Genomic DNA, 12617 nt, shown 5'->3' with positions numbered 1-12617 from the left:
GTAACTCAGAACCAATTTTTAGAAACTACCCATCAACCTGATTTTTTTTACCATATGGACAGTGTAACTCTACCCCAAGGAACGCTTTATACATTAATATAAAACAATTGCTTACATACTTCAATTTAAATTGAAATATGTCCTTAACTCTTCTCTCAGATCTAAAGAGTGTAGAGTAAGGCTCTGCAAATATTATGTGCTCAAGTCAGATATAATTAAAGCAATAAATTTTCCACAAAAAGAAATAAAAGAGTTCTAAATTCCACATGGAGGTTATTTATTACACTAAATTCATGTTAAAAATCAAAACAATTTCCAGAATAAATGCAACAATTTTAAAGACTGAAGAAATTTAATAAAAAAAAAATGCAAAATATCAATTACGATTCATAGAATATATGCTTTAAATTTTTTGTAGAATAATAAAATAAATACACACATCACAGGCTATAAATATCAGAAAATTTAATATTTCTCAAAAACACTCCTTCAAACTTTTTTTTTAACTCTTTGATATAATAAATTTGGAGTACTAAAAGCTGTACAAAACTTAAACCATTTTTCCAACAGTACAAACTGTAATATCTCACCAAACAGGACACATTAGAATAAAATAATTCCAAGTGCACCTTATTTTATATAGATGTTCAAATCTTTTTAATTTTCACTTTGTCCTGTCTCAATGTTATTAAGTTAAAAAACTTTTTTTTTAAACGATATAATATATGGACTTACCGCTGAGTGAGAATTATTGTAAAAATGAGTATTTTCTTCTATAAGATTTGTCCTAATGTTGAGTATCGTCAGCTCACAACCATCCGTGGATCCCGTGTTAGAGACATATCATCACCTACCTCCAGGATACTGTAACAAAGCATATATAAATCAACTTAAACATCCACATCTCTAACAAGTCGCTAATATATTCTCCTGCTAACACCTTACAAGCAAATTTGTAAAATATTATAATTTAAACCAAATCTTTAAATTTGTATACTTAAATGGAAGCTATTGAACATAGTTCCTGAAAAGTTTACAAACTCTGTTATATAAAAAGGTTCACTTGTAAGGATATATAAGTCGATGTCTGACTGAGTCATCACTACTTTGTGTAACAGGCTGGTCCTCATAATCAGTGTGATCACCAATCAATATTACATACTGTCACCAACATGTTGTATCAAATCCATTAGTCCTGTAGAAAAAGACGAAATACCTTGTCCTTATGTTGATGCTTTTATTTTATGCTCATCAAATCTCCTTCATCCATAATGAACAGTAAGACCCCTCACACGCTTCCATATAACCTGTACATCACAGGGATACATCACACTCTCTATAACCTGTACATCACAGGGATACATCACAGGGATACATCACACTCTATATAACCTGTACATCACAGGGATACATCACACTCTATATAACCTGTACATCACAGGGATACATCACACTCTATATAACCTGTACATCACAGGGATACATCACACTCTATATAACCTGTACATCACAGGGATACATCACACTCTATATAACCTGTACATCACAGGGATACATCACACTCTATATAACCTGTACATCACAGGGATACATCACACTCTATATAACCTGTACATCACAGGGATACATCACACTCTATATAACCTGTACATCACAGGGATACATCACACTCTATATAACCTGTACATCACAGGGATACATCACACTCTATATAACCTGTTACATCACAGGGATACATCACACTCTATATAACCTGTACATCACAGGGATACATCACACTCTATATAACCTGTACATCACAGGGATACATCACAGGAATACATCACAGGGATACATCACAGGGATACATCACACTCTATATAACCTGTACATCATAGGGATACATCACACTCTATATAACCTGTACATCACAGGGATACATCACAGGGATACATCACACTCTATATAACCTGTACATCACAGTGATACATCACACTCTATATAACCTGTACATCATAGGGATACATCACACTCTATATAACCTGTTACATCACAGGGATACATCACAGGGATACATCACACTCTATATAACCTGTTACATCACAGGGATACATCACACTCTATATAACCTGTACATCACAGGGATACATCACACTCTATATAACCTGTACATCACAGGCATACATCACACTGTATATAACCTGTACATCACAGGGATACATCACACTGTATATAACCTGTACATCACAGGGATACATCACACTCTATATAACCTGTACATCACAGGGATACATCACACTCTATATAACCTGTACATCTCAGGGATACATCACAGGGATACATCACACTCTATATAACCTGTTACATCACAGGGATACATCACACTCTATATAACCTGTACATCACAGGGATACATCACACTCTATATAACCTGTACATCACAGGGATACATCACACTCTATATAACCTGTTACATCACAGGGATACATCACACTCTATATAACCTGTACATCACAGGGATACATCACACTCTATATAACCTGTACATCACAGGGATACATCACACTCTATATAACCTGTACATCACAGGGATACATCACACTCTATATAACCTGTACATCACAGGGATACATCACAGGGATACATCACACTCTATATAACCTGTACATCACAGGGATACATCACACTCTATATAACCTGTACATCACAGGGATACATCACAGGGATACATCACAGGGATACATCACAGGGATACATCACACTCTATATAACCTGTACATCACAGGGATACATCACAGGGATACATCACACTCTATATAACCTGTACATCACAGGGATACATCACAGGGATACATCACAGGGATACATCACACTCTATATAACCTGTACATCACAGGGATACATCACACTCTATATAACCTGTACATCACAGGGATACATCACACTCTATATAACCTGTACATCACAGGGATACATTCACAGGGATACATCACACTCTGTATAACCTGTACATCACAGGGATACATCACACTCTATATAACCTGTACATCACAGGGATACATCACAGGGATACATCACAGGGATACATCACAGGGATACATCACACTCTATATAACCTGTACATCACAGGGATACATCACAGGGATACATCACAGGGATACATCACACTCTATATAACCTGTACATCACAGGGATACATCACACTCTATATAACCTGTACATCACAGGGATACATCACACTCTATATAACATGTACATCACAGGGATACATCACAGGGATACATCACAGGGATACATCACACTCTATATAACCTGTACATCACAGGGATACATCACACTCTATATAACCTGTACATCACAGGGATACATCACACTCTATATAACCTGTACATCACAGGGATACATCACACTCTATATAACCTGTACATCACAGGCATACATCACACTCTATATAACCTGTACATCACAGGGATACATCACACTCTATATAACCTGTACATCATAGGGATACATCACACTCTATATAACCAGTTACATCACAGGAATACATCACAGGGATACATCACAGGGATACATCACACTCTATATAACCTGTACATCACAGGGATACATCACAGGGATACATCACACTCTATATAACCTGTACATCACAGGGATACATCACAGGGATACATCACAGGCATACACCACAGGGATACATCACACTCTATATAACCTGTACATCACAGGGATACATCACACTCTATATAACCTGTACATCACAGGGATACATCACACTCTATATAACCTGTACATCACAGGGATACATCACACTCTATATAACCTGTACATCACAGGGATACATCACAGGGATACAGCACAGGGATACATCACACTCTATATAACCTGTACATCACAGGGATACATCACACTCTACATCACAGGGATACATCACAGGGATACATCACAGGGATACATCACAGGGATACATCACACTCTATATAACCAGTTACATCACAGGGATACATCACAGGGATACATCACACTCTATATAACCTGTACATCACAGGGATACATCACACTCTATATAACCTGTACATCACAGGCATACATCACACTCTATATAACCTGTACATCACAGGCATACATCACACTCTATATAACCTGTTACATCACAGGGATACATCACACTCTATATAACCTGTAAATCACAGGGATACATCACACTCTATATAACCTGTACATCACAGGGATACATCACAGGAATACATCACAGGGATACATCACAGGGATACATCACACTCTATATAACCTGTACATCACAGGGATACATCACACTCTATATAACCTGTACATCACAGGGATACATCACACTCTATATAACCTGTACATCACAGTGATACATCACAGGGATACATCACACTCTATATAACCTGTACACAAGAAGGATACATCACACTTTATATAACCTGTACATCACAGTGATACATCACAGGGATACATCACACTTTATATAACCTGTACATCACAGGGATACATCACACTGTATATAACCTGTACATCACAGGGATACATCACACTCTATATAACCTGTACATCACAGGGATACATCACACTCTATATAACCTGTACATCACAGGGATACATCACACTCTATATAACCTGTACATCACAGGGATACATCACACTCTATATAACCTGTACATCACAGGGATACATCACACTCTATATAACCTGTACATCACAGGGATACATCACACTCTATATAACCTGTACATCACAGGGATACATCACACTCTATATAACCTGTACATCACATGGATACATCACACTGTATATAACCTGTACATCACAGGGATACATCACACTCTATATAACCTGTTACATCACAGGGATACATCACACTCTATATAACCTGTTACATCACAGGGATACATCACACTCTATATAACCTGTACATCACAGGGATACATCACACTCTATATAACCTGTACATCACAGGGCATACATCACAGGGACTACATCACACTCTATATAACCTGTACATCACAGGGATACATCACACTCTATATAACCTGTACATCACCAGGGATACATCACACTCCTATATAACCTGTACATCCACAGGGATACACCACAGGGATACATCACACTCTAATATAACCTGTACATCTCAGGGATACATCACAGGGATACATCCACACATCTATATAACCTGTACATCACAGGGATACATCACACTGTATCTAACCTGTACATCACAGGGATACATCACACTCTATATACCTGTACATCACAGGGATACATCACAGGGATACATCACACTCTATATAACCTGTACATCACAGGGGATACATCACACTCTATATAACCTGTACATCACAGGCATACATCACACTCTATATAACCTGTACATCACAGAGATACATCACACTGTATATAACCTGTACATCACAGGGATACATCACACTCTATATAACCTGTACATCACATGGATACATCACACTGTATATAACCTGTACATCACAGGGATACATCACACTCTATATAACCTGTTACATCACAGGGATACATCACACTCTATATAACCTGTTACATCACAGGGATACATCACACTCTATATAACCTGTACATCACAGGGATACATCACACTCTATATAACCTGTACATCACAGGCATACATCACAGGGATACATCACACTCTATATAACCTGTACATCACAGGGATACATCACACTCTATATAACCTGTACATCACAGGGATACATCACACTCTATATAACCTGTACATCACAGGGATACACCACAGGGATACATCACACTCTATATAACCTGTACATCTCAGGGATACATCACAGGGATACATCACACTCTATATAACCTGTACATCACAGGGATACATCACACTGTATATAACCTGTACATCACAGGGATACATCACACTCTATATAACCTGTACATCACAGGGATACATCACAGGGATACATCACACTCTATATAACCTGTACATCACAGGGATACATCACACTCTATATAACCTGTACATCACAGGCATACATCACACTCTATATAACCTGTACATCACAGAGATACATCACACTGTATATAACCTGTACATCACAGGCATACATCACACTCTATATAACCTGTACATCACAGGCATACATCAAAATGTGGAATTTTTCAGTGGCAAATTTGGAATTTTCACAAGATTTTTTTAGGGTAATGGGTCCTTTTAAGGGACCCTGTTTCCCTGTAATTGAAGAGGCTACCACTATATGGAGAAAGGTAGAAATGTGTATAAGACATGAATTGCCCTGCTCTCTTTTTTCCTGTGATGTATCTGAACTAGTTGATGATTTTGCATTGTTTTAATGGTGACCTTGACCATGACCTCATCCTGAAACATGAATTTCTCTTAGACAATCGCATGAATAACATTTATATAAAGTTTGATCAAATTTCCTCATAAAATTGAACTTGATAGAGTGATATCAGTGAATGGGTTGGAGATTCTATAATCAGTAACAGCGATCTCGACCCTGAACTTCCCTATAATCCCTGAAGGAAAACACTAAAATGGTGACATTGAATCGGGAGGGGATGGATACGATTAACATTATGCTCCCCATAGGGCAAAGGTCAACTAAGGGCATAAAAGTAAGACATTGGCATGTCACAACACAGAATTCATATGACAACTAGCCTTCACTGTAGATCATAACCTGGAAACCCAAACTAAATCTGCATTAGATAATATTATAGGGTAAGTAAACATCTCACATTTATTTACACAGCATATTTCATTTGCAGAAAGAGTGAACTCTAGAAATGTCTGAGTAGCTGTGAACCAAAGGCACTGTCCACCAGCACATCCATTAAGTAAAACCCTCAGTAGATGTGTTTGTAAAGTAAATAAATGATACAGGTCAAATAGCTACCATACGATTTGTAGTTTGTATTAGTTTGACTTTCAGTGATAGATAAAATGTTAAAACCAAAATGCAAATACATAAAGGAGTGCCCAAAATTGAGATCACATTGACACAGGCAATCTACAAAACTTCCTTTCAAAGTGCGAATATTTCAGGATTCTCATACATCATTCGAATTAAAACTTAAAGAGATAATGATTGTTTGAACATAAAGATTAAATCGGTATATTCAAAAGATGCCTCCTCATGTAAGGGTAACAATCAATGTTTGCTTTTCTAAGGGTTTAATGTCCTCTGCACGGGCAGGGTCATAACGGGTCACGGGTCAGTATATGGTATATATACCATTATCAATGATGGGGTCAGCTAGACGATCATGTACTACTCATGAGACTGGTCAGCATGTCATTAGGTGACCAGTAGAGTGAAATATTTGGGAGAATGTCTGGGCTTCAGATAGGTCCATGGTCATTTTCAGGGACAAGTTCAGATCTACACTAGCCTCTCGGGCTACCAGACAGATACTGGTATAGGGTAACGTAAATAGGGTATAAGTTGGTTCATAAATATCCAATACTCTTCTACAAGAAGCACTTTAGGGGTGACCAAATGAAAGGATTGTAAAAAAGATACGCTAGGTATTAGCATAATTCAGAACAAATTAAGAGTTAGAGAAAGTAAAGTTAATTTTAATTAAATTGTATCCTACAGCTGTTCCATCCTTCTACAAGAGACAAAAAAAAGGCCTCATTTTGGGTAGAGGTACATCCAGTCAAACCGATCTTATGTGACTTTTTAAGGGAACAGATGAACTAGTCACATAAGACAGTGGGTCTCTTAATGGTGTTATCTTCATGAGATATGCTTTGTTACATTTCTTAAATGATCCTTCAAAGATATAGGCATTTTTTTAAAGTTTATTTATCCAAAAAAGATAAATTTATTGGTATTTCAAAATTAAATTATTTTTTTTATTGATATATTTCATCAAAAAAATGATTAGATGCAAATGACCAAAAAATTAAGGGAAATTATCTGAATTTATGGAATGTAGAATTAGACATAGACAATAGACACAGGAACACTTCATAAAAATGTATTGTTTTTACATATCAGCATTTTCAGACTGTGTTTGATGGTAAATCAACTTATTGATTTATATAACTGATTTAATATTTGATAATTATATCTATTTATTATTCTGTTACATGTTTTATTTTTACATGATGTAGGCAATCAGTATGATTAAACCTGTCATTGCATTGATGTTCCGAGTTAATAGTGACTTTACTGGTAACGAAGATAAGTCTATAAATAGCACATAAAACCTTAGCAGAAATGCAATATCAGATCGTGAACTAACTTATCAATGAATCTTTCAAGAGATATGGATGTTAAATCATATAAATAAGTGCTGTGTACATGTGATATATATACTGTATGCCTCGATCATCCTACTAATAAACAAGAGGCCCATGTGACTTAACGGTCAGTTGAGTTATGATATATTTCAGCATATTTGACCCCTGTGACCTAGAATGAAGGTCAAGGTCATCCATCTGAACAAACTTGGTAGCCCTTCATCATAGCATGTTACAAACCCAATATTGGGTCTCTGGGCCACTTGGTAATATCAAGAAGAAGTTGTTATAAAAAGATTGTAGCATGTTCGATCCCTGTGACCTTAAATGAAGGTCAAGGTCATCCATTTGAACAAACTTGGTAGATCTTCATACCAGCATGTTACAGACCTAATATTGGGTCTCTAGGCCTTTTCGTTATCAAGAAGAAGATGTTTAAAGATGTTAGCAAATTTGACCCCTGTGACCTTGAATGAAGGTCAAGGTCATCCATTTGAACAAACTTGGTAGCCCTTCATCCCAGCATGCTACAGACCTAATATTGGGTCTCTGGGCCTTTTGGTTAACAAGAAGAAGTCATTTAAATATTTTATCATATTTGACCCCTGTGACCTTGCATGAAAGTCAAGGTCATCCATTTGAACAAACTTGGTAGCCCTTCATCCCAGCATGCTACAAACCTAATATTGGGTCTCTCGGCCTTTTGGTACAAACCTAATATTGGTTCTGGGCCTTTTGGTTATCAAGAAGAAGTTGTTTAAAGATTTTAGCATATTTGACCCCTGTGACCTTAAATGAAGGTCGAGGTCATCCATTTGAACAAACTTGTTAGCCCTTCATCCCAGCATGCTACGCACCTAATATCAGGTCTCTGGGCCAGCTGGGTTTTGAGAAGAAGTTAAAAATGTAAATTGTTTACGATGGACGACGGATGCCGCCGGACAAAAGGCGATCGCAATAGGTTAACTGAGACTAAGTCTCAGGTGACCTAATAATGACTGAGAGAAAGGACTCTGCCGTGGTCCCTATTGTGAGGGTACCGTGTTGGTCCACTGAATATAACCTAACCGGTTTCGTTTCTAATGCAATTCGTCAGAATCATTTTTCATTATGTATGCCTTCTAATAGTCGTTAAGGGGATGTCACTTGTTAGCAAGCTAGCAGTCTATGGAAAGTCCCGTTTTTTCAGGGAAGTCTCGATCACATGGATGTTGGCATCGAATGGAACGCTTAATGCTGACACATCAAGAATTTCTTCAACCCTATGGAATCAATCCCAATGAAAGTCTATGAGTGAAATGGATAGAAAATACCATGAAAATCATCAAAGAAAGGTTTAAATACTCAAAGGGCATAAAGGCTGTTAGTCCTGTTCACAGGGAGTCGCTAAATACAGGTACAGACAGTCAATAAAATCGTCGGGGTGGGCTCTGAATAGGTCAGGTAAGACAGGAAGTAGCTGGATATAGTGGGTCCCTAAGGCAGGTTTAACTAACGTGTACTTAGGGAACTTCAAGCCTCGTTATCCTTTTGATGCTTCAAACCATACTTGGTAGAAAAATCTGCTTGTTTCAGAGAAAACTATGAAAAATCTGAGACACAACGCAAAAAGGATAATAGACAAAGGTTCTCCTTGCAAGAGCCAATTAAAGTCTTTTGCTCAGATATAAGTCGAACAGGTTTATCGAAATCAAATAATACTATTTTACAAAATTTTCATATTCAGATCTGATTAAAAACATTAACCTGAGCTAAATGATGGTAATGGCATGAATACAACCAAATGTCACATGATAAAACAACATTAAGGTTATATCAATTATCTTAAACATAATTAGCTTTCAGTTAATTCCTGGTACCATGATTTAATCAATTGGGACTGTTAGATGATAAGAGGCAATGTTAAGTATTCCGAGTATACTTTGATTTGTACATGATCGCAGTCTTGTTTGAGTCAATGTTCTTGTCAATTCTGTTCGTGAAACTCCTTTATCTTACAGGTGTATTTTGATGAATGTAGGTCTATCTGAATAACAAGCTTAGAATGAAGTTGAATAATGTGTTTGTACTTACAGCATTAGTAAGTAACTATGGACTAACAAATATCAGATGTGATAAAATATTGAACTGGTTTAAATCAAATGTATATAAAATATCCTAAATACAGAATTTGATTGTGAACAGTTGATGTATCTGGATTTGGATTATATAAAAACAAAACCATGCATCTGGTAAAATACAGTCTCCCTCCATATGTGAAATTATATTCCAGGAATGCACACACAGATGATGATTTCATAAGAAATAAGGAGAACCTTTACCCCAAGTATGAAAGCTCTAGTGACTAGTAGTGCAAGGGATAGAGCCTGGACAAACTTTTTCTTTGATGTAGGTCAAAGGTCAAAATATAGGTCAGAGCGACCTACTTTTGATACAATATGGCACACTGTCTAACCAAGATGAACCCATAACCCAAGTATGAAGTTCCAGTGATTAGTGGAATGTGAATGTACGTCATTATCCACGCCCGTGTTTACCAGTAATTGGTATTTTTCGTTGGTGTAGGTCAAAGGCCAAAATGTAGGGCAGAGTGACCTACTTTTCATACATGACACATTGCCTAAGTATGAAGTTCCGGAGACTTTTAGTGAAGAAAATAGAGCCTGGACAAGATATACTAAGGATGGATGCAAGGACAGACACAAAAGGAGGGACAGACAAAAGGATAAGTGGACATATCGCAATAATATAGCCCCTCCCCCCCCCCCCCCCCCCCCCCCCCCCCCTCTTTCCCAGTGGGGGATTAACAACCTACTTATGCAGAATTTAACGGTAAACCTTTGATGTACATGTATCTGAACAAAATGATATAAAATTTCTCCATTTCAGATTTGATTCTCTGATATACCTAGATGTAGGTTATATAAAATATCCTAAATACATAATTTAATTGTGAACCTTTGATGTATCTGTTATCTGGATTGAGGTTATATAACATCCTAACTGGATTTAGATTAGCAGATTGAAATGCACATATCTAAAAAAGTGTCTTTACATTGCTTAAAATGACAATGTTACCTGGTCGTTAAGATATGTCCTGTATACACAGGTGTACACCTGCAGACCACATTACACTGTAACAGTGTTAAATACTTCCTATAATTTCCTTATGCAATACCACACAGTAAACGAAGACCCAGATAGCAAACATTCTGATAATTGACATTATAGTCACAGTATATATTCCGCTTATCATTATCAAATTTTATCTATTCGATAATGATAAGCGTAATATATACATATGTCACTGTAATGTCAATTATTAGTATGTCTGCTATGTGGGTCATGGTTTACTGTGTGGTATTGCATAAGGAAATTATTCCTGCCCACGTAAGAATTGTACCTGTTGCCCCCATTGCATGATCGTAAGAGGCGACTAAATTTGGGATCTTAACTTTTCTCTTCTTTCTTAACAACTTTCTTCTTCCTAATGTCTCCCTTGACAATGCCTCACTTTTGGTCTTCAGTTGAGCGTTCGCCCTTGTGAGGAAGGCTTTGGGTTCTGTCCCCTGGCCGAGACATACCAGAGTCATTAAAATGGTAGTTGCTACTCCTGCTTAGCGCTCAGCATTTTGGGAGTGCGACGACTGGTTGGCCTGTTGTCAGTATAATGTGACCGGGTGGGGTGTCCTGCTGGGTGTCTTCAGCAGCATGCTTCAGTGAAGTAGCACTATAAATCGGCAAAAGTTTCAGCCTATCACAAGGAGACTTAACCTGTACATACCGCAGCCTCCCAAAATACACATACGCACTCACCACACGCATGCATGTCGCATGCACAGGAGGCTGTCCTTAAATGACCTTAGCTGTTAATAGGACGTTAAACAAAATAAACCTAACCAATTTTATCTATTCTCTATCTTACATTAATGTGTACCATGGTAGGATATCAACTGTTGTGGTTCCGTTAACTACATGTACTAATCATGTTTAACAATAAAAAGTTCAATAAATTTTAAATTTCATCTATCTTACAACAATTTCTAAACAAGTTATCTTAATTTAAATTGCTCTTGTTGGCCTGGATAGAAGCACGCAAGGAGAAAATCCAAGATGATCAGCAGTTAAACCCGAAAATATTCAAGTTTGATTGGGAAAGCATACCCAGGTTGGGTAAAAGTTGCCCTGCCACCTTCTAAGATATAATTACGGTACCGATGAGATATTCAATGGTTTTATTGGTGTCTATTCTATTACTAAAAATATTTCTGTAGATATTTATCAATTAATCCTATTCATCATCATCATCATCATCATGCATCATCATCATCATCATCATCAATTTACAATTTCACCAACTGAC

The 12617-nt window shown here is 37.0% G+C and overlaps 1 protein-coding gene across 1 annotated transcript in view; it reads right to left on the bottom strand.

Annotated features, from left to right (window-relative positions):
* LOC117334407 (sodium-independent sulfate anion transporter-like) overlaps positions 1 to 12617 on the bottom strand; it is a 52552-nt gene that overhangs the window by 36473 nt on the left and 3462 nt on the right. The window contains exon 2 of the mRNA XM_033894010.1: positions 736 to 864. The gene's annotated coding sequence lies outside the window, so the exon portion shown is untranslated. The remainder of the gene's footprint in view (positions 1 to 735; positions 865 to 12617) is intronic.

This window comes from Pecten maximus, chromosome 1 (assembly GCF_902652985.1).
Source record: "Pecten maximus chromosome 1, xPecMax1.1, whole genome shotgun sequence".
Lineage (NCBI taxonomy): Eukaryota > Metazoa > Mollusca > Bivalvia > Pectinida > Pectinidae > Pecten > Pecten maximus.
The sequence above is the reverse complement of the archived record's forward strand: the minus strand, read 5'-3'. Positions and strand labels throughout refer to the sequence as shown.